Source organism: Patagioenas fasciata, chromosome 1 (genome assembly GCF_037038585.1).
Source record: "Patagioenas fasciata isolate bPatFas1 chromosome 1, bPatFas1.hap1, whole genome shotgun sequence".
Lineage (NCBI taxonomy): Eukaryota > Metazoa > Chordata > Aves > Columbiformes > Columbidae > Patagioenas > Patagioenas fasciata.
The window spans coordinates 30782587-30801727 of NC_092520.1; the positions used below are offsets into that span (position 1 = coordinate 30782587).

At 43.9% G+C, this 19141-nt stretch overlaps 2 long non-coding RNA genes across 13 annotated transcripts in view; one reads left to right on the forward strand and one right to left on the reverse strand.

Annotated features, from left to right (window-relative positions):
- LOC136115088 (uncharacterized) overlaps nt 1-19141 on the reverse strand; it is an 85862-nt gene that overhangs the window by 31276 nt on the left and 35445 nt on the right. For 10 of the 12 annotated variants that reach the window (XR_011737813.1, XR_011737812.1, XR_011737815.1 and 7 more), the window contains exons 7-8: nt 10126-10215; nt 6083-6112 (exon numbers count right to left, since the gene is read on the reverse strand). This is a non-coding gene — a long non-coding RNA (uncharacterized lncRNA). Of the gene's footprint in view, nt 1-1976; nt 2138-6082; nt 6113-10125; nt 10216-19141 lie in introns of those variants that run through there. The other 2 variants (XR_010653172.2, XR_011737816.1) reach the window with 2 other exon arrangements.
- LOC136115191 (uncharacterized) overlaps nt 4033-19141 on the forward strand; it is an 88176-nt gene continuing 73067 nt past the window's right edge. Inside the window, exon 1 of the long non-coding RNA XR_011737826.1 lies at nt 4033-4532. This is a non-coding gene — a long non-coding RNA (uncharacterized lncRNA). The remainder of the gene's footprint in view (nt 4533-19141) is intronic.

Sequence of the window (19141 nt, forward strand, 5' to 3'; positions counted from 1 at the left end):
CAGGTCCCGGGGCTGCCCTGCATGGCGCGGGGGTTGCGGCACCGGGGAAGTCGCGGAGCTCCCGAACAAGCGCCGAGCAAAGCGCCGGGGAAGAGAGCGGGACCCTGGAGCGGGATACCGGAGTCACTCCCGCTTCGATGGAAGTGGAAACGCATCGTGTCAGCTCCTGCACAGCCAAAACCCTTCTCACCCCCTCTTCCCTCACACCCCTTTCCTCCCGAACTATGTCTGATTTTTTTTTTCCTCCCTAAGCACAAATGCTTTTTCCCCGCCTTTGACATTTGGGGCTTGTGAGCAAGGAGAGCTGAGAAGCGGCGGTTACCACCGCGCTCTTTCCGTGACACCACGGGGGAATTTTGGGGGTTCTTTGAAAAATAAAATCAGGCAGACGCTGAATTTCTGTGGTGATGGTTGGCAGCACCCGCCAGGCGCAGAGCGGAGGTGGCTGCTCGTCCGCACGGTGAGACAGCGAGGACGTTCCCCCGTGGCCAGCTGAAAACATCTGGCGGGGAAACGAGGCTGGGAGAGATGTCACCTCCCCACCGAGAAACAACCCTTCCCCGACCCCCAGAATCAGAGCTGGCGTTTTTCTGCCCCACTCGCTGCTTAGGGGCACGGGCAGCAGCTTCTGATCGCTATCTCCAAATTTCGCTATTTTTCTTAAGAAGGGAGACTAAAATTTCACTATTGCAGGAAACGCAGAGCTGCTAGAAGTTGTTAGTACAGAGCACCTAATCCACCCACTGCTGTGAAAGTTTCTTTTTTTTAAATAATAAAGGAATTTGGATTTGTTGTCTCTGCCCCATATTGAAATGCGGTGAGTTGCTGTAGTTGGCCAATAAGATCCTGAAAGTTTGCAAAAATATATCAGTGATAATGATCATAACACCAAAAGCAGCGCTCGGAGCAGCGTGCAAACCCGGTAAACGCCTGACCGGAAAATCCAGGCATTTGGAGCTGCTTTTTCTCGTTTCAGTTTGGTTGCTGATGTCAACGGCGTGTCGATAAATAAAAAGTGAGAATCGCGGGGGAGCGGCGGGGGGCAAGGGAGAGACACCGAGAGCTTCTTTTCGAAAGGTGGAGTTTTTTGAGGTCATTTCATCCCGACTTCTTAGTCATTTTGGACATAAAAGAAAGAGGACTGGCTGATTTTCCCAGTCCCTTGCCCGGCTGGGGTGATGCGGTAACTTTGCGCACAGATTACTTTAGTTAAGATGTTAAAACACTCTTGGTTCTCCCCCTGATGCTGACCGTGCGTTTTACAAAAGGTCCGTGTAACTGTCCGAGCTCGCTGCAAACTGGATTAAACTATGAGTCTTCAGAATGTGAACATTTGGAGCTTAATCGTTGCTACTTTTATATTAGATTACAGAAATAATATGGACAGCTGTTGGTAAGCTTTTGAGCTGCAGAGTTTCCTTGTCTATCTGAAGAGCAAAGCAGTGTGCAACACATAGGAACTTTTCCCTACAAGGCATGTCTTGCCCGGTGCAGGAAACAATCGGTACCTCTTCGGAAAATATAGTACAGTTCTCAAAAACTTGGGAAAAAAATCCCTTGTCTTTCGCTTAAATTAGCTTTCCCCCTCACAAACCAGTCGATAAACCACTACAGAAGCAGGCAAAGTGCTCTGTCCGCAAACCTGGGAAAAAAAAAAAAAAAGAAAGAAAAGAAAGAAAAAAAAACCCGCGGAGGCATTCCTGACGCAGAAGTGAAACTGTCTCGATCCAGGCGAGTTTATTTGTAAACCCATGGAGCAGCGAGCCCGGGCGGCCGCGGGGGAGGGGGGCGGCGGAGGCGGCTCCGCCCGCGGATGCGCGGCGGCTGCGGGAGCGCGGCCGGACCCGCCGGGGCTGAGGCTGAGGCTGCTGACTCAGAAAAAGCAATGTAGGTCATAACGAGTTTCCTTAAGTTACCTAAGTTCGAACAATTCAGCTTTTCTTTAGAGACTTCCAAAGTGCTGTTGCGACATTTCTGAACGCCGTGGCTTCTACCGAAGTTCAGCCCCCGGCTCCAGGCGGTGGGGCTGCGGCGAAGCGGGCAGCGCTGGGGGCAGACGTGCCGGCTCCTCAGTGCTCGCACCTTTCATCTCTTGCTTTTATCTTCCTTCATCCACTTTCACCGCAATGCTACTCTTCTTTTAAAAAAAAAAAAAAAAAAGTCCCAGAGGCGTGTGTTTAAAAAATTGTGCCAGCACGTCACACTCCCATTTTCTTTTGAATTTTCAGAGAAGCAGCAAGTGAATTGCCTATCCCTACTCTCTATTCAGCTCTCGGCTCTTTCCAGGAAGGTTTATTTACGGTTGATAGTTTGGATCTATTCTTTATTACCACTACTTGCTACTTTCCACCACCAGTCAATTTTTACACCACCACTTAAAGGGCTGTTAAAAGAGTTAACTTTTGCCAAGGGTTTTGCACGCAAAAGACCATCCGTCTTTCAAGTGACACCGAACACTGTTCGTCTTGGAACTAGGTAATTTTCGTTATTTTCTTTTTTCTTTTTTATTATTTTCTATTTCTATTTTGTTTTAACCACAGCAGAAAAGGAAAAAAAGTATCCACAGTCCCCACGGAGAGCTCACGGAGGATGAGCAAGCTTCGTGTTCTGTCGCAAGAGCAGCGAAGTGGGACGGCGACCTCGCTGCGAAGCACAAAGTTGTAGAGAGGGAAAGCCCGGGATCAGGGGACGGTTCAGGAAAGGAACCACAGTAACGGATTTTATTTTATTCACTCGGAGCTTTCCGCAACCATTACCTGAGCTCCCAAGCGCCCCAGCAAGCAGGGGCCGTGCGTGGGCTGGGGTGGGGCGGGAGATTTTCCGAGGGACTTGCACTCTCCCCCAGAAAAATCATCATCGGGAAGGCATCCGTTGTCACGAAGCATAACTAAGAGGGAAAATCATCCGCCCATAGATTTCACGACAGTGAGGAGCGGGGGAAAAAAAATTCCAAAGCTCGCCCAGTCCGACGGCTGGATTTCACATCGCTCGCATGTCCATCACGGGTGTTTTTAGAGCGATCACGCAACCGGTGTCACGGCCACACACGCCTCCAGCCTCCCTCCAGCTCCTCTCTAACCCCGCAGTGAAACCCCTCCGGCCTTGGTGCGAGCAAGCGAGGATTTCCCCGCCTAAACACAGAAGGTTTTGCCAACGGAGCAGGAGTTCCGTGAATGCTTCCCCGAGCACGTTACCAGAAGCTCCACGCAACCCCGAAGCCGCAGCCGGGAGCGCCCGGCAGGCTCGGGCAAGCCCGGTCCCGGCCTCCGCCCGCCCGGGGCACGGCGGATATGCCTCCCGGGGCGGGGGGGGCGAGCCTCCGCTCTCAAAAAAAACTAAAAAAAAATCCACCCAAAAAAAACCAAAACCAAACAACAAAAAACCCCCAACAGGTTGAAAGCAAATTTTTAAAAGCAGCCTTTTTTTTTTTTTTTGAAGTTTGTTACCCTGCGCCGTCCCCACCGGCGGAAAGCTCCCCCCGTCCAGCGGGGCGGTGGCCGGGGTGACCGTGGGCACTGAGGACGGAGAGGGAAACGGGGGGTAGGCAAACCTCGGCACCCGTTTGGTAACACGTTACCCAGCCCTTGGCGGCGGTGGAAGGCCCTCCTCTGGTGTTTGCAGTTTTCTTTGTTTACATTCACTTTAGAAACATTGGCCTTCGGCCAGAAAAGCGTCGGTTTCCCCCACCCCCTCAAGTCCGCCGCCTTCCTCACGGGTGGCGAAAGAGGAGAGACTTTTAACTTTCACGATCCCCGGGTTTTAAAATGTTTTCCCCGAATTAACCCTTCGGCCACCTCGGAAAGAAAACGGAGCTGGACAGTGTGTGCACCTGCCCTTGGAGCTTTCAACCGAGGGGTCGCAACAGGTTCTACCGGGGGCGAAGGAGGCGCACCGCGGGGGGGTGAAGGTGGAGAATACGGGCGAGGCGAGGAGCGGCGAACCGAGCGGCGGGGCCTTGGGCCCCGCCGCTCGGTTCGCCGCTCCTCGCCTCGCCGCCCGCGGGGCGGTGCTGTGCGGCGGCAGCCGGTCGGGGAAGCAGCGCGGTTCTCCCCGCCGCCGCACCGCCCGGTTCCCCCGTGCTCCGGAGGGCTGCGGGTGGGTAGAGCGCTGAGGTCGCTTGTATACACCGTGCTTGCTTGTGTGTGTGTCCGTCCCGCCTTTCCACCCCGATATCTTCACCCCCACCCCCCTCTATCCCCCCCCCGGCGAGGAGTAAGTGCGACCGCTCCGCCTTCTCCTTTTCGCAATGTTGACGCAATCTATAAATAGTGGAACAAAAGGACCAACTTCCTCGCAGCTTTGCTGAAACTGCACAAAAAAAGGCAACCGAGTGGGGGGTGGGCTGGTTATTTTTTGTTTTTATTTTTCTCCGGTTAAAAGGCGAATCCTCCCTCCTCCCCTCTCACACACGCGCTACTGGAAGATTATTTGTATTTTTTTTTCCTCGCTGTCTCCTGTGCTGGCAACGTCCTGCGAGTGGCTATTTTGCTTTTGCACCGAAAGAAGGGCTTTCCTCCCCTCCTCTTCTGACAGTAAGTGCCACTTAGCTACTGCCTTTTCAAGGGGGAGGGAAGCGGGGGGGGGGCCTGCCTGCTCGCCTACCTGCTTGCTGCCCCGGAGAGCGGGCGGGAGGGACCAGGCGCTCCGGGGACTAGGGGGGTTTGAAGGGAAGAAGAGCCACGGAGCGAGTGGGGATGCGCGCACGGGGGACGGGGCGTGGGGGAACCGCGGATTTTGGAGGAGGGGGAACCGGTGAAATAAAGTGATCAGGAGAGGGGACGGTTACTACTGCCCGCCGAACAAAAGCTGACGCTGATATTAAACGGGCTTTTGTTAGGGGGAAGTGTGTGTATGTGTGTGTGTATGCGCGGGGGGGCCACACCCGCCCGCAGCAAGTTGCCGTGCGGCGGAGGGCACCTTAGACTTGTTTACCGCCGGCGCGGCGCTCACCGGCGTGTTTACCCTGCACACACGACGCGGGGCTCCCCCACTCCGCTCCCCGCCCCAACCCCTATCCCTCCTCCGCGCCGCGGGGAGGCGGTGGGGGGAGACGGGACGAGCGGAGCGGCGTTTAAAGGGGGGGTTGCGCGGTCAGGAGATGCTGATACGAGTAAAACACAACCCCCCCCTCCCGTTTGCCAGTCGGATCGGTGCAAGCGCAGGCAGTTACTGGCCGGAGGGAGAATTACATCATCCCTGCTCCAGTGATGCTACCTTTCGTGCCGCTATCATGCGCGCAGGGAAACAAGCGGGGGCGCGCCTCCCCCCCCCGGATCGGGCTTACGCCAGGGGGTTCGGGGGGGGGGGAGGCGCGCCCCCGCGACACTCATACACATACACGCCCGCCCGAGTGTTTACAGCGCTCACACAGGCGTATTGTGACGTCTCCTGAGTGACAGCCCGCCACGCCAACGGGGGGTGGCGCGGGCCCCGACGCCAAGGCAGGACGCGGGAGCCCCGCCCGCATTTCCCCCCCCGCCTCCACGGGGACCGGAGCCGTGAACATGGGGGGGGTTGGGGAGCCGAGCCCAAGACTGAATACTTCAACAGTTAAATCAAATGTACACGCTCTAGTATTGGGTTGGTTTACACGATGCCGATTAATTTGCGTTTATGACGTTTTATGACGTTTTAAGCGCATACTGTACACTCGAGGAGCGATTTCTTGTGAGACAGGCGAGGTGTACTTGTAAGCGGGGGTTATCTGTGAAGTTAAACCGCTGTCTTAAGTCTTGGGCACCCGCTTAGGAGCAAGCTGGGACGCGAGGAGCTGGTCTCCTGCCCGGGAACGTGCCCCTGATGGTGTTTGGCACAGGGAAAATGTGAGCGGAGAAGCTGTCCTAGTGATGGCCTTGAACACTTAATTGTCCAGAGTGGACAATAAAAAGTTGGTTTTTCAGTCGGGGGTGTTGGTGGTAGATTAAACCGCTGAGGACTAAAATCTGAATTTCACATATCATATGCTTTCCCCAATGTTACGAGTGTAGTGTTAGAGGGTTAGAAACTTGTTGCAATATGCTACTGGGGGGAAAAAAGTGGGGTTTTTTTACTCAATCTGTGAAAATATCGAAGTAGTACTTACCCACTGCAAAGTCAATAGATCTGTATCACACTAAAAACAACAACAAAGTGTTTTACAAACTGATACTTGTTGAGAATTGTTTGCCAGAATGCAGCAGTGTAAAATTATTATTACTAAAACACCAGCATCTACTCACTGCAAAATGCAAGTAACCGTGAAGCCCTGTTTAGTAGCACACACAGTTTTTAATGTGTTAATGGTCTGGGTTTCTTCAAAGTGTACTACTTTTTGAAGTCTGGGTGTTTCTATTTGTGCAGAAAATAGACTGAGAAGCTTTGAGCTCCTACTGTTACAAAAGTTAAAAGGAAACAAAGTTGAGCTGCTAAGTCGGCAGTCTGGAATGAGTCAATAGTATCTCCTTTGTCCTGCTAGCGTTCTCTGCTGTGGTGTATCTTTGCTCTATTTCCTCTGCACAAGCAAATGAGGATTTCTGCTCTCGGTATATTTAATAGTTAGATTTTGTAGCCTCCTGGCTTCTAAGTATTCTAATCCACCAGTGATATTCAAATGCATTTGCCTTTCCAGGCTGTACACAACAGTTTTGATACTGTCAATGACAGTACGCTCACTTCTTTAACCACATAGATACTTACACATTTTCCACTATCTATAATTAATGGAGCAAATTATTCATGCTTTGTTGTAGTAAGCCTTCATAAGGGAACAAACGTATCTTTTTAAAGTATCCCATCACTTTTTGGTTTTCCCCCCCCCAAAAAAAAAAGAAAAAAAAAAAAGATTGTGACAGAGGCACAAAGGAGATGTAAATAACTCCCCTCCTCATTTACTTGGGGATTCCCTGGGAGTCTCAGAGGGCAAGGAGGTAACATAGCTGGCTTTTACAACAGGATCACAGGTCCTGACACAGGGTCACAGAGAATCTATGCTTGGCTAGCCCTGTGCTCCAGTTTTGTTTAGCTGGTAGCTAGTCCCGTGAGGCATCAATGTCAACTTCAGCTTGCTGACTTCTACAGGCAACGGGCTGGCCAGTGACCGGGGGCTGTAACTGGCTCCTGGAGGGCTCTCTAGTTCTGCTGCACTTGGAGCTCAAGTGCTGCTGCCAGGCTGATGCTGCAGCTCTGGAGCTTGTCACAGAAAGGGATCAAAGTGGCAACTATATAAAGCACATCCCAACACTGTCTGTTTTCTGAAAATAAAAGGCAGGTAGATGTATTTGGTGGGTTGGAAAAGAAGCTTGGGTAGGGACGTGGCTTACAGACTAAGGCACATGAACTACAAGCCAAATCCCATCACCATGAGCTATCTGTGTACCTCAAACCCGTTTTGTTCTTGAATTCTGGCCTTGGGATTGGTATTAGTTGTTCTGCAGATCTCTCACACTCCCCGAGATGATAAACGTTAATTCATCATCCCACATGTAAAGGTATCAGTGTTCAGCAAATAAAACAGGAGCATACTTTCTCTGTATTACATACATGTTTTAAATTAATCCGGTCAGGAAGGAGGTACATATACATATATGTGCACACACACATATATATCTCCTCACATTAATAGCCCCTTCTGGTTTAACGATCAAAAAGCATTGGAGAATAGAGTTGGTTTACTAGAGTATAAAGAAAAGTGAAACTATACTAACTCACTGGGAGGTTGTAGTTTTTACTTAGTTTTATGCTACAATACAAAGGCTTTTTAGGTCTGCAAGACCAAGATTCTTACTTGTTTGTCTTGTTTTATAAAACATAGCTTGTTTATTATTGATTTGTGTAGGCCTGCTTTACTTTTGATTACCTGAATTGCATAAATGAGTAATTTAGTATATGATTATCTGAATGACCACTCCTTTCCCTTTTCACTCTTGAAAAAGATTATCCGTCAGCTTCTTCTGTAGTGTTGTATCTGTGACCATTTTGACTCTACCGTTTGGTGTGTGACATTTTCTATGTTTTAAATATAATTTTGTACCTTCCCGGGTTCTTTTAAAAAACAAAGCCTCATAATTCCTGATGATAGCAAGCAGTTTTCTCTGGTGGCCATAAGGGCCCACGCTACGAATTTCTACTGCTTTTGTTCAAAACTTAAAACACTTTTCTATCTTTTCAGTTGGAAAGGGTGTTACTATCTTACATTTGGAAATTTGATGGATAAAGACAGTATAGTGGTCCTGGTTCTGCAAGCAGACAGTTCCAGTGTTTCAGCTTTTGCACAGCAGCACTTTCACAAGCAGCAGCCATGCATAACTAACAAGACTGCAAGTCCAGTTACTGCTTTTTAGAGGCCTGTACCCAGCTCTTGAGTTATCCAAAATGTCCATTTTATATCGTTGGACTCATATGACAAAACTATTAACAGCAGGAAAGGGCAGGGGGTATTCACAACGGGGAAGATACAGGGGGAGGAAAAAAGTTTTAAAAAATAGAGCCAGAGGTACAGGAAGAAAGCAGCACAGCTCCATCTATCCTTTTATAGTAACTGGTGTTTTATGGAAAGTGGGAAAGAAAACTCTCTCTTCCTTCCAGCAGCTAGACAGTAATGTCATGACCCTTCTAACTGAAGACTGATAGCGTACTTGGAGAAATCTTTATGCAGGTATCCTTTCTAGTATCTGGTAATGAGAAGTATTGTTTTCCACAGTCCCTTCTCTTGAACCTACTTCTGGATTCTGAGTCTTATGCTCTAGCTATACTGAGGGATGTCTAATAGAACTGTTTTAAAGTTTGCCATTAATGCATCATAAAAAGTAACATATTTTTCAGAATATTTTAAAGTACCGTAGTGGTTTTCATGAATATTTTTTACATATACAGTTAACAGTCTCAATACTATATATGTATAGATGAAATTAGCTCATGAGGGCATTACTTTAAAATGTGTACATAATGTGTACACCTATCACATTAAAAAAGTGCTCTCAGCATGGATTACAGCTACAAATAAATATTTGGTAAAAGATGAATAGAAATTAGGAAATCAGCAGCGGTGTATCAGATGAAAATATGCCCTTTACACTGCACAAAGAAGTAAAAAATAAATACGCTGAAGACCAGGCAACACTAGCTGGCAAAACAATATTGAAACCACTGTACTTTTTCAGGACTCTTTAATATTCTTGTTTCTGGCTGAACGTGGTATGTGCATGAACATCCCTTCTTATAAAAGAATAAATTTCACAAAGATTCCACTGTATGACAGTGTACTGATTGGCTGTCACAACTACTGACTAAATATTAATTTTGGTAGTCTTTCCAAGCTAAATCTATGATCTACTATATCTGGATAGCTTGTAAATGCCTACCAGCAAGTGAAACACCAACAAACCAATCTCCTGACTTGCACATTGTCTAAACTTGTTTGTAAAGATTTTTCTAGTAATTCACTTCAGTTAATCAAATTTACTTTTGTTAGTTGGTTAGAGAAATATTAGATAGTCTCTTTTTGATTTGGAGTTTATTTCATTTCAGTTTTACAACACTAAACAGCACGATAAACACTGCATGCTAACTAGGAGCTACATATCAGTGCAATCACCTCAGTATCGTAACTCCCGCAGACTTTTATCCCTTACAAGCAACAATTTGCATACCAGTGAGGGAAAATGAAAATGAGGGGGAAGCTCATTATAACTCTGTAAGTGTACTTAGTTTCTGCTAACATGGACTAGATTAAACCTGGCCTATGTCACAAGAACTGTGAAGGGTGAGAGTAAAGGGTCCTTTCTTGTAATGGTCATGCACAATGACCCATCAGAGAAAATCAGACCCAAAACGGGAAGGAGGGTCTGCACTACTATTTTTTCACCTTCGCTCCCCACCCCCACCCTTTGAGCTATAAAGAAAGGATCAGGTTGCACTATTTTAAAAGTTGGTGCAGTACACACACTCCCTCAGTATATTGGAGAGCACTAGGAGAAAACCTCTCTCAGAGCTCCCTGTGGTAACGCTTCCTGCTTCACAACGTCCCTTACTCAGGGCTGTGCCTCATCAACAGCGCTGAGCCATCAATTAAGTGACGAAAACTTCCCCTGTAAACGTACAATATTTTTAGGGACGTATCCAAATAAGAATATCATTGAGCTAACTTACCTTTGACACATGGTTTTGAAAGCTTCAAGCTTGACACAAGTCATATAAAGCAAACTATCTCAATAGCTCAGCACTACAGGTAAAGTAGACCTGCAAATAAATGAAAAAAGAAATTAAGCAACAGCATCATTTCCTGAACACACTTAAATAAACTGGATTGATTTACGTGTTAAAGAATATAATTGCTGTCTCTTTCATCCTACTATCTGAGTGTAGATTACTAGTTACTGTTCCTATAGACTTCTCAAGTTAAATCATACAGCTGATGTTAAATCTGTACCAAGGTGGAACACGGATGGTGTTTCAGCCAAGGTTTGGAATGGGTGTTCAAACAAGGCCCATCATCCTGTCTTGCACTCAGATTCTAAGATAGGGACAATTAAAACTTGAATCTAAGAGACAAAATAATGCTTACAAGGCATCCTAAGGCTACAAACACTAAGGCTATAAAAAGTCTAAAATAACATAAGATCTGAAGTAAGTGTTCAGTAACATTTTCTTTACCTGTGTATTTATCTTTTCAAAATACAAAATTCACAGTTCCAGAGGCAAGGTGCCTTGTTAGCAGTGCCTACTGAATGTCAAAAGGCTAATCCAGCTGGGAAGATCTCCCTTAAAGGAGTTCTCATGCTACATCATATGTCCATATAAAAGAACCAAAAACTACGGTGACTGAACTCCTCACCACTTTCCCACACTCTTGACGTTAGCTACAAAGACCTGATTGGGAAAGGGCACTCACAGCCTCCCATCTGACCCAGGGAAGGATCCTTCTGTACGAAGGGTGGAAGGAAGCCAGAAGCCTCCTCCTGTTGGAATTGGGGAAGTCTTGCTGTGGAGATGCTGGGCTGTGAGTCAGTGGCACTCAGGGGCCAGAAGAGCTCTGTCATTATGGCAGCATCTGTCAAGCGGCCCAACGATGAGAAGATATAAATGCCGCTTAATCTTGCCTCAGCCACTTCTACCTGAGCTCTGTGACTTTTAAAAAGAACAGAAGCTCATTCCAGGTGTCAAAAAAAAAAAAAAGTTGAGACCTACAGATGAAAAGCTGTATGTTAGATCTAGGTATTACTATTGTAGTTGTTAATAATATACAATTTCAACACACAGACTGGCAGACATTTCATTTTAAAGCAAGAATTAAAATAATGGTAGGTTGAGTCATATGACAACAAATTTACAAGTAGTAGCAAAACTGTCCTTTTCTCATGTACAAGATTCGTCATTCTAGAGGGAGAGCCTGCTGGAAATACAAAGGCACACGAAAATGGAGGGAAGGATAAGAAAATAAGTTTACTGGAAGACGCAGAGTCAGATGACTGACGTCTTCATCAAATAAGAAAGCAGTATCCTATTTATTTTGTGATGCTGTGCAAACAAATGAATCAAAGCCCACACATTCTCCTGCAAATCATGTCACAAATATTCTACCTCTCTATGCCCCTGGGCTCATGAGTGGCCATGTACAGAATCCTGACACCTTTTCTTTAATCCAGCAAGCATACACCTCTATAATCACTTATGTCCATATGAGTGCTATACATCACATGCTGCCTCCCCCTCCTTTATTTTATTTTAGCAAACTATACCCCTAAAAACTCTACCAGCTTTTCTTGCACTGAGAAGTTTCTCGATACCTTAAGCAATCATGCATTAAGATATGCAGAAACATATAAAATGATAAGATTATTTCAGGGAGAGAGTCAGCAGTTTTTCAGAAAAAAAAACAAAACTAAGGAATATTTCATAGAAAAAAGATCTTCAATTGAAAGAGGCATATGTTTATATTATCACTGAAACTTTTGCCAAAAGCGGAAGAAACAGTAATTGTAGACAGTAGTTCAAAAGGAAGTTCTGTTATGCTATAGATCAAAAAATTTAAGTTCTTACAGTGTATAAAATATGTAATCAATGCTGAACTTCTGTATTTGCCTTATATACTGAGCTGTGAGTGTGGACTGTTCTTTAATGTGTCCAACAGCCTTAATGCTGAAACCTACACAAGGAGATAATTAGCACAATAGCCTCCACCAAGCACAAAACTGAGATATTCTTTCATTGAAACTTCTCCAGCTCTAACAAAGATACCATTCAAAAAAAAAAAGGCTTTCAAAGATGCTGGACATAGAGCGATTCTTGAGTTAAAGACAGACATCCGCTAGCCAAGAGGAATAACTCAAACAAAGGAGAGACTTTCAAGTTTCAGACTTTCAAGTTTGAGACCTCTAGTTTGAACTTATCTCTGTTTTCACACATCAGTAGATTCAGTGGAGTTAGAAATAGCCAGTATGTGCAATGAAAACAATCTCTATCAGCGGATACAGCATGAACATGATAACATATGTTTTCCAAGCCTAGAGCAATTGTCAAGCAATTACTATTTGTCAAGGCAACACACTCAATAGCCAGGGTCGCCTAACCCTGGGTCATCTCCTTCCACCTTATTCCGAGGCAGACCTCAGGAACTCAGCCGCCCAGTTCTCTTTGATTTACTCGGAAGGTAAGTCGCAGGCGCAGTTCTCCCTGGCCGCAGGAGGCAGAGGCAGCGCAAGGGGTGCAGTCGCTGCCCCGGGATGGTTTGTACAAGCAACAGCTGCCGGGGTTTTGTTCTGAGATGAAGGAGGGCCCGCGCGGGTCAGAGGGGACTCCTGGACAACTGATTATTAACCAGGGCTTTCTAAAGCGCTCGCAAGGCCCATATTGTGTTTGTTTAGGACCCAGAACTGCAAGCGCATGTTATCGGCAGACTGGGTGGATTGGTTTGTGTCTCTGAGTCAAATTATCAATTCTAACTGCCTTTTAAAACAGAAAAGAGAAAGCCCTTGTCTTGCACAGCCTGTTCTAGTACTATTTTACATTTGCCTTTTTTTTCATTTTAAAGGTCCTTATTCAACCGAATATATCGTCTTTACAGAATATTCTTTTTGCTACCCAAATTATTTCATGCCTGTACTATTTTTATTTAATCATCTATACAGCTAACCTCTGATTCTTAATTTTTACATTTTATGATAGAAAACATAATGTTTTTTCTTTACCACATGATTCAGTCTTCCAATTATAATTTATAAACTATGTGTAGATGGAATTCAATTAAAATGTAGCAAAAGAGCACTTCATCGGTTAAATAACTATAGATGTACATAATATGTAAGAAAAAAATATCAGAACATGTTGCACTGAAAACTGATTTATTCAACAAGGACTAATCACTGTTAGTTGGTGAACTTCAGTGATTGTTTCTGGTCAGCATGACCTTCAAGACTTAGAACTAGTACATCTCATCCTCTTACGGTTTTTGCTCATGGACCCAATGAGAAAAAAAATGAAATTGCCTGCTTTTCCATCTCCAAGCAGATTTTTCAATTTTGAACATACCAGTCATTAATATAAAGTAGATTACTAAATTAAAAGAAAGAAAAAAAGCTATCAGAAGCAGGTTCGGTATTCTGTAGGTTATCGTTCCAAGCGCTCTGCCAGTCACTTCCACCTCTTCAGCGGTTCGACTTTCTCTAAAACTTCAGTATCAAACAACGTGTTACATAATATTCTTATTGTGTAATTTTAAAATACTGTAGTAAATTTAACCTTAATATGTGCTGCCCTACTTCCATAATTAATTTTAAGTGGTTTTGTTAGAAAACATAAACATTTAATTTAAATCAAGTGTACATATAGAACTCATTTATCCTATACTAATATTTACAGGAGGCCACACAACTAATAAAAACCGTGGATTCCTTCCTTCCTGATTTATCAGGCATTTATGCTATAGTATGTTCAAACAGAATGGGTTCCTACTGTGCCTGCTGGTGTACACACAAAGTTAAAGAGACAGAGCCCTGGCACAGAGGTTTGCCTTCATTTGCTCAGCACCTGAGGTGCTAAAAGTAAAATGCCAAGCAGGAGAGGCTTTTTTTCTTTTATTTTTTTAAAGCACTGGCTGTTCAGGTGCAGATTTACCAGTAGCAGGGGTTGAAGGGATGCTATGAAGGGCTCTAGATCGTCTCTTGTTCTTCATCCCTTCCTGTTCCCCTCCTCGTCAAGCTCTCGCTGGGTTCACCTGTGCCTGTCTACTGAACACTGGAAGGACTTTAAGCTACCAGAGAACTGAACACAAGCATCGACCACCTTAATCTCTGCTAAATATAGAGACTTCCCATTGAATTTCCTTGTCCCTGCTAAGTGGCTTAGGAGGATAAACCTAAGGGTAGGACAACTGCCCAAATTGAAAGGAAGAGAAGGAAAGCTGTTTCTGAGAATGACAAAGGTGGTGATCCCAGCTTGCTGCATTTTGGAACACTACTTACAGATTGGGCATTACAGATCTGTGGATTTGATTTATCCACTTAACAAGGATTAGAGTAAAATCGCTCCTCCCAAATTACTGTGATCGAAGCAACAATATTTCATGGATTTCCCGTTATTTTTTCTTCCTATTTTCTTTGGTGGGCTCAAATATTTTCTCTGTAGAGAGAATCTGAAGGCCAGCATAAGAAACAAGAAAAGTCACTACTGAAAATTATAACGGCAGCAACAAGTTGCTAAAGAGACTAAGATGAAGAAAAATTGTTGTAGGTAAAGGCATGATTAAGTGAGGAAAAAGAGATGAGGAAGAGACATCTCATTAACATATGCCATAATATCTTTGAAATAACACAGACTACATATTTAGCAAAGCTGACAGTGCAGAAACAGAGAAGGACTGACTAAGGTTGGTTCTAGTTGGTTGAATTTAAAGAGGGAAAAGTTATTTAAAGTATTTGTTTCATTTTTGCAAAGACTGTGCATAGGCCAAGATTCATAAACAAACCATATTTTAAGAATACAAAAGAGGTCAGACTGGTTCAGGGCAGGCACACACTTGGCCCATTTAATGATCTCCAGCAGCAGACATAGGCCAGTTCACACCCAGGCATGCTCTTGGACAACAGCAGGACCAGGACAAGCACATTTGATATTGCCCATGGGCTCCAGCATTCAACTTTGTTTTAGCCGGGGGGTGTTTCCTGAGCCTGATGTGGTTTGTCTAGCCAGTGACCTTTACTAGATCTCTCTTCCAAGGTCTTGTGCAGTGTCTCCTTGGATCCATGTGAACTTCTTTCATCTCCACTGTCCAGGCAAAGAATGTCATATTACCCATGGGCCTATAAAACAATATAATTATTGCACTATTTGCTTTGAACTTTTCTACTCCACCCTCATTTTTTTCTTGATAGAGGTGAGAAGTTGATCCCTATCCATCCTTTTCACATGTGATTTTAAAACATTTATTGTTGTTTTGAAGAAGCATTAGAGGGATGTTGTAAATAAAGTCTCTGAAGCAGAGTCCATTGCTCCTGTGCTGGAAATCTATTTCTTCTTAGCTCTTGCCAATCAACCACCAGTTTGCCTGCTATCTGTGGCAGATGCTGAAGCTGCTATTGCACAGAAGTCCTTCCAAGATCCTGGGGAAATGGAAGCTTAGATGAGCACATTCTGAGAGCGCCATTCTTTCCCACTGTTAGGGAAGATGCATTAGAGGAAAAGATGCAGTCATGCATATTGTGCTCCTAAAACCCCGCCGGCCTTTCCGCAAGCAGAATCTAAAAGAATAGTAGGGAGTGGAAATGAAGAGAAGAAAATTTGCCCATGCACAGAAATCAGCCCCCTTCTAAGAAAAAAACTTGCTAAGAACTAAAGCTCAAGGAATCAATGTAAAGTTTATCTGAAAACTGAAGTAGAAAACTGAAGATAAAGTAGTTCAAGCTTCATCTAAAGGAAGAGGACATTGTTCCTTGAGTTTGGCAGTAGACCTTAAGCAGGCACAGTTAACATAATAACTCAAACAGCAGAATCTTGCGAGACTTTTCTACTATTTCAGTAGGAGATTTGTGACCCATGCAGTATACTCCTATTTTCTCCGCTATGTTTTACAAGGCACAAGAATATTGCTGAAGCAGGCAGGAAATCCCAGTTTCTATTATTAAAAAACATATTTGGATACGCAAGACAGGTCTCCATTCTTAGGTAAAAATATAAATGAAGGTCTTTCGGAAATCTTACTACAAGGTAAGGTATGATATATCCCTGTACAGAAGATAGGCAGAGCAGCTGTTGCAGAAAAATGCACTTTTAGAGAAATTACGTAAACCCCAGTTAGTGTCAAAGCTATTAAAGAGTCCTGTACTAGTGAAGTAGAGGAGGTTAAGGGAGACTGATGATGCTACAATACTCAAACAGAAAGTCTTTTCATTTAGGTTTGTGAGTAATTCGAAGTGACTCTATTTGACACAAAATGATCTGTACTGTTGCAAAATAGTTTCTGTCAGCAGATTCGACGTATGCAATGCCCAGTCTATCAGCTATAATCATACTGGGTTTGGCTGCAGGATCTGCTAATTATTTCAGAAGAGTATGTTTGGCTAAGGCGGCAAAGAGATTGTACTGAAAGTTTCACGAGACAAAGAAAGGTGAAAAAAAAAAAAAAAAAGGCAGGCAAACTGTGTTATTAAACAGATAAACAAAACATATATTTTAGGAGCTCTCAGAGTTCCCCTAGTTAGAATGGGACATCTAGTTGCCTCAGTTATGAACAAGTGCACACTTGGGAGTCCTCATTTGAAAAAGGTAACTCTGCAAGACAGATCATTGCTGTTGAGTCCCTGTGGCAATGGTTAGATATGCTGAAGGTTAAAAAGGCTCAGAGCCTCTAATGTTACCAACTCTATCTAACGCCAAAGGTTGCCTGGCTTAATTCAGAGCCATATGTCACATAAAGGTTCCTGAAGATGGTCTTGCCCCTCACTGGCTTGCTGACAAAACATGTAATTAATTATTACCTTGACTATCAGCACTTGTTTGGTAAGTCCCTGAAAAACAAAACCAAATGTTCAAGGCAGAGGGTCCTGACTCTGAAATATTTACATGGAAACAAAACATGATTTAATCAAACTGCTACTGTCTGGGATCTCTCCCCTGGGAAGTAAAAAAGCTCTTGATAATATGATGTATAACAGCAAAACCATAACCAAGTGTTTCAAATCCATGTTGCTGGTTTTTTAAGTCTGAGAACTACTGACCATATAGTCTGTGTGAATCAAATCGATCATCTGTTGTGGTACTACAGTTCAGTTCTTTGTCTTCTGAGACAGGTTGTGATGATGGCTACTTTTTTCTGGGAGGAGGTAGGAGAAACACAACAGAAAGTTCCCGCTTGGTTCAAGAGAAAGACTGAAGTAATAGCACTCTGTAATGTAGTTCAGTGTTCATATGAGGAATCCAACGTCTTTTCTCTGCTGTATGGACCCCTATGTAAAAATACACATCTTGCAGACTGGCAGTTGAAAATCCTTGAGGATTAGTGATTGGTTAGGAGATTATAGATACAACTTCAGTCTGAATTTGAAATAGCAAGGAAAGTGCTGAGGCACTGATAGTTAACACTGAGCTGCTATCCCACTTACCCTCCCTGTAAAGCTGTGGATACAGAAGGCTATGTCACTGATTTGTAACAGTGCATTTGCTTCTGCAATCAGTCATAGAAGGGAATCCATTTCTGGTGTTTATTGTTCCTCATAAACCAGACAGCTTGTTAGACGGTAAGAGAGAGAAAAGCCACGAGACCAACAAGCCACTGAACACTATGTACAACATGGTACTGAAAATACAATCACTACTATGAGAGCTATAAATACATAAGGCACTCAACACAAAGCTGGTCACTATCAAGGTCCCTGCAGGGAGCATTAAAGTAATAAAATAGGTCTTTTCAGGCCCTGGACTTTAAAATACATGAAACAAAGAGATGCCATACTGCTGATTAATCTTTTATCCCTTACTATGTGCATGGGCAGCAACTTGTGCTGGGAATCACACTCCTCTTGCCTCCATCAGACTTCCCTACCAGTACAAGTGGACCCTGGCAATGGATGTGTCCCAGAAGCTCAGAATCACAGCTTTTAGGACACTGAATAAGAGATACTGTCTTAAATCGTAACTATAGCTTTACTTGTGGAATCTAGGAATAAATTGATTTCTGTTCAAGGGAAGACTTCTCTCTCCCTCCCCCACTGTATGTTTCCTCTTGGAAAAAGGAAATGTTATTGTGGCACATGTTGCTCTCCGAAGAATCACTCTAGGGAATATCTTAAACATCAGTGACTTATGACTCCTTTATCCATATCTAAAGAGATATATCTAGTATGTTAACTCAAACTGTATTTTGCTAATGATCAAAAAGAGACTTACTTTACTTCATGAAATTGATTATACTATTATATATAGAGCTAAGTGAATCACACAGTACTGCGTTATTTCCATCTTCGTGATACAACGCAAATAATGAAACCATTAATGTTCTCACTCATGTTGCTATTTAACGTCCTAAGGATAGAGGACATGAGGGTTCTTCAAGTAGTAGTCTGATGATACTCTCTAATGGACTCTGCTTGTCCAAATAATTTGTCCTTGAACTCACGGGACACATACACACCAGCAATGAAATCTATCTACACAACCACTCAAAGAAGCAGCCAAAAGTATCCCAGATGTGTTAGTCATGCATTTTATAGAAATCAGGCAATTTAAATAACTCTCTGTGCTTTGGCCAGCTTCGATGGAAAACTATAGAAGTGCTATACAAACTAACACACAAATTGCATTACAAAAGCAATTGTCTCTTCATACTGTACACAACAGAGTGTAAAACTACACACAAATACACTTCTTAGTACTCCAGAAAAAAAATATTTTCTCAATTCTGACATTTTCTTACCTATTTCTCAAAATTGGCCAAAAAACTTCCATACTCTTATATGCTAATGCTTATACTTTCAAACCTATACCAACCATAGGACTGTCTTTTTGAAGTATAGCTTCTACTACTTTGACCAGTCCAATTGCAGTTACGTTAAATAAGGGGACTACCACCATTTAAAACATCATTAAATCTGCTAAAATAGAATAACTCAGAATAACTACACACCATGTTTTCCCAATTCTACTTCCGATTACACATTCTCCTGCCAGCTTAAAT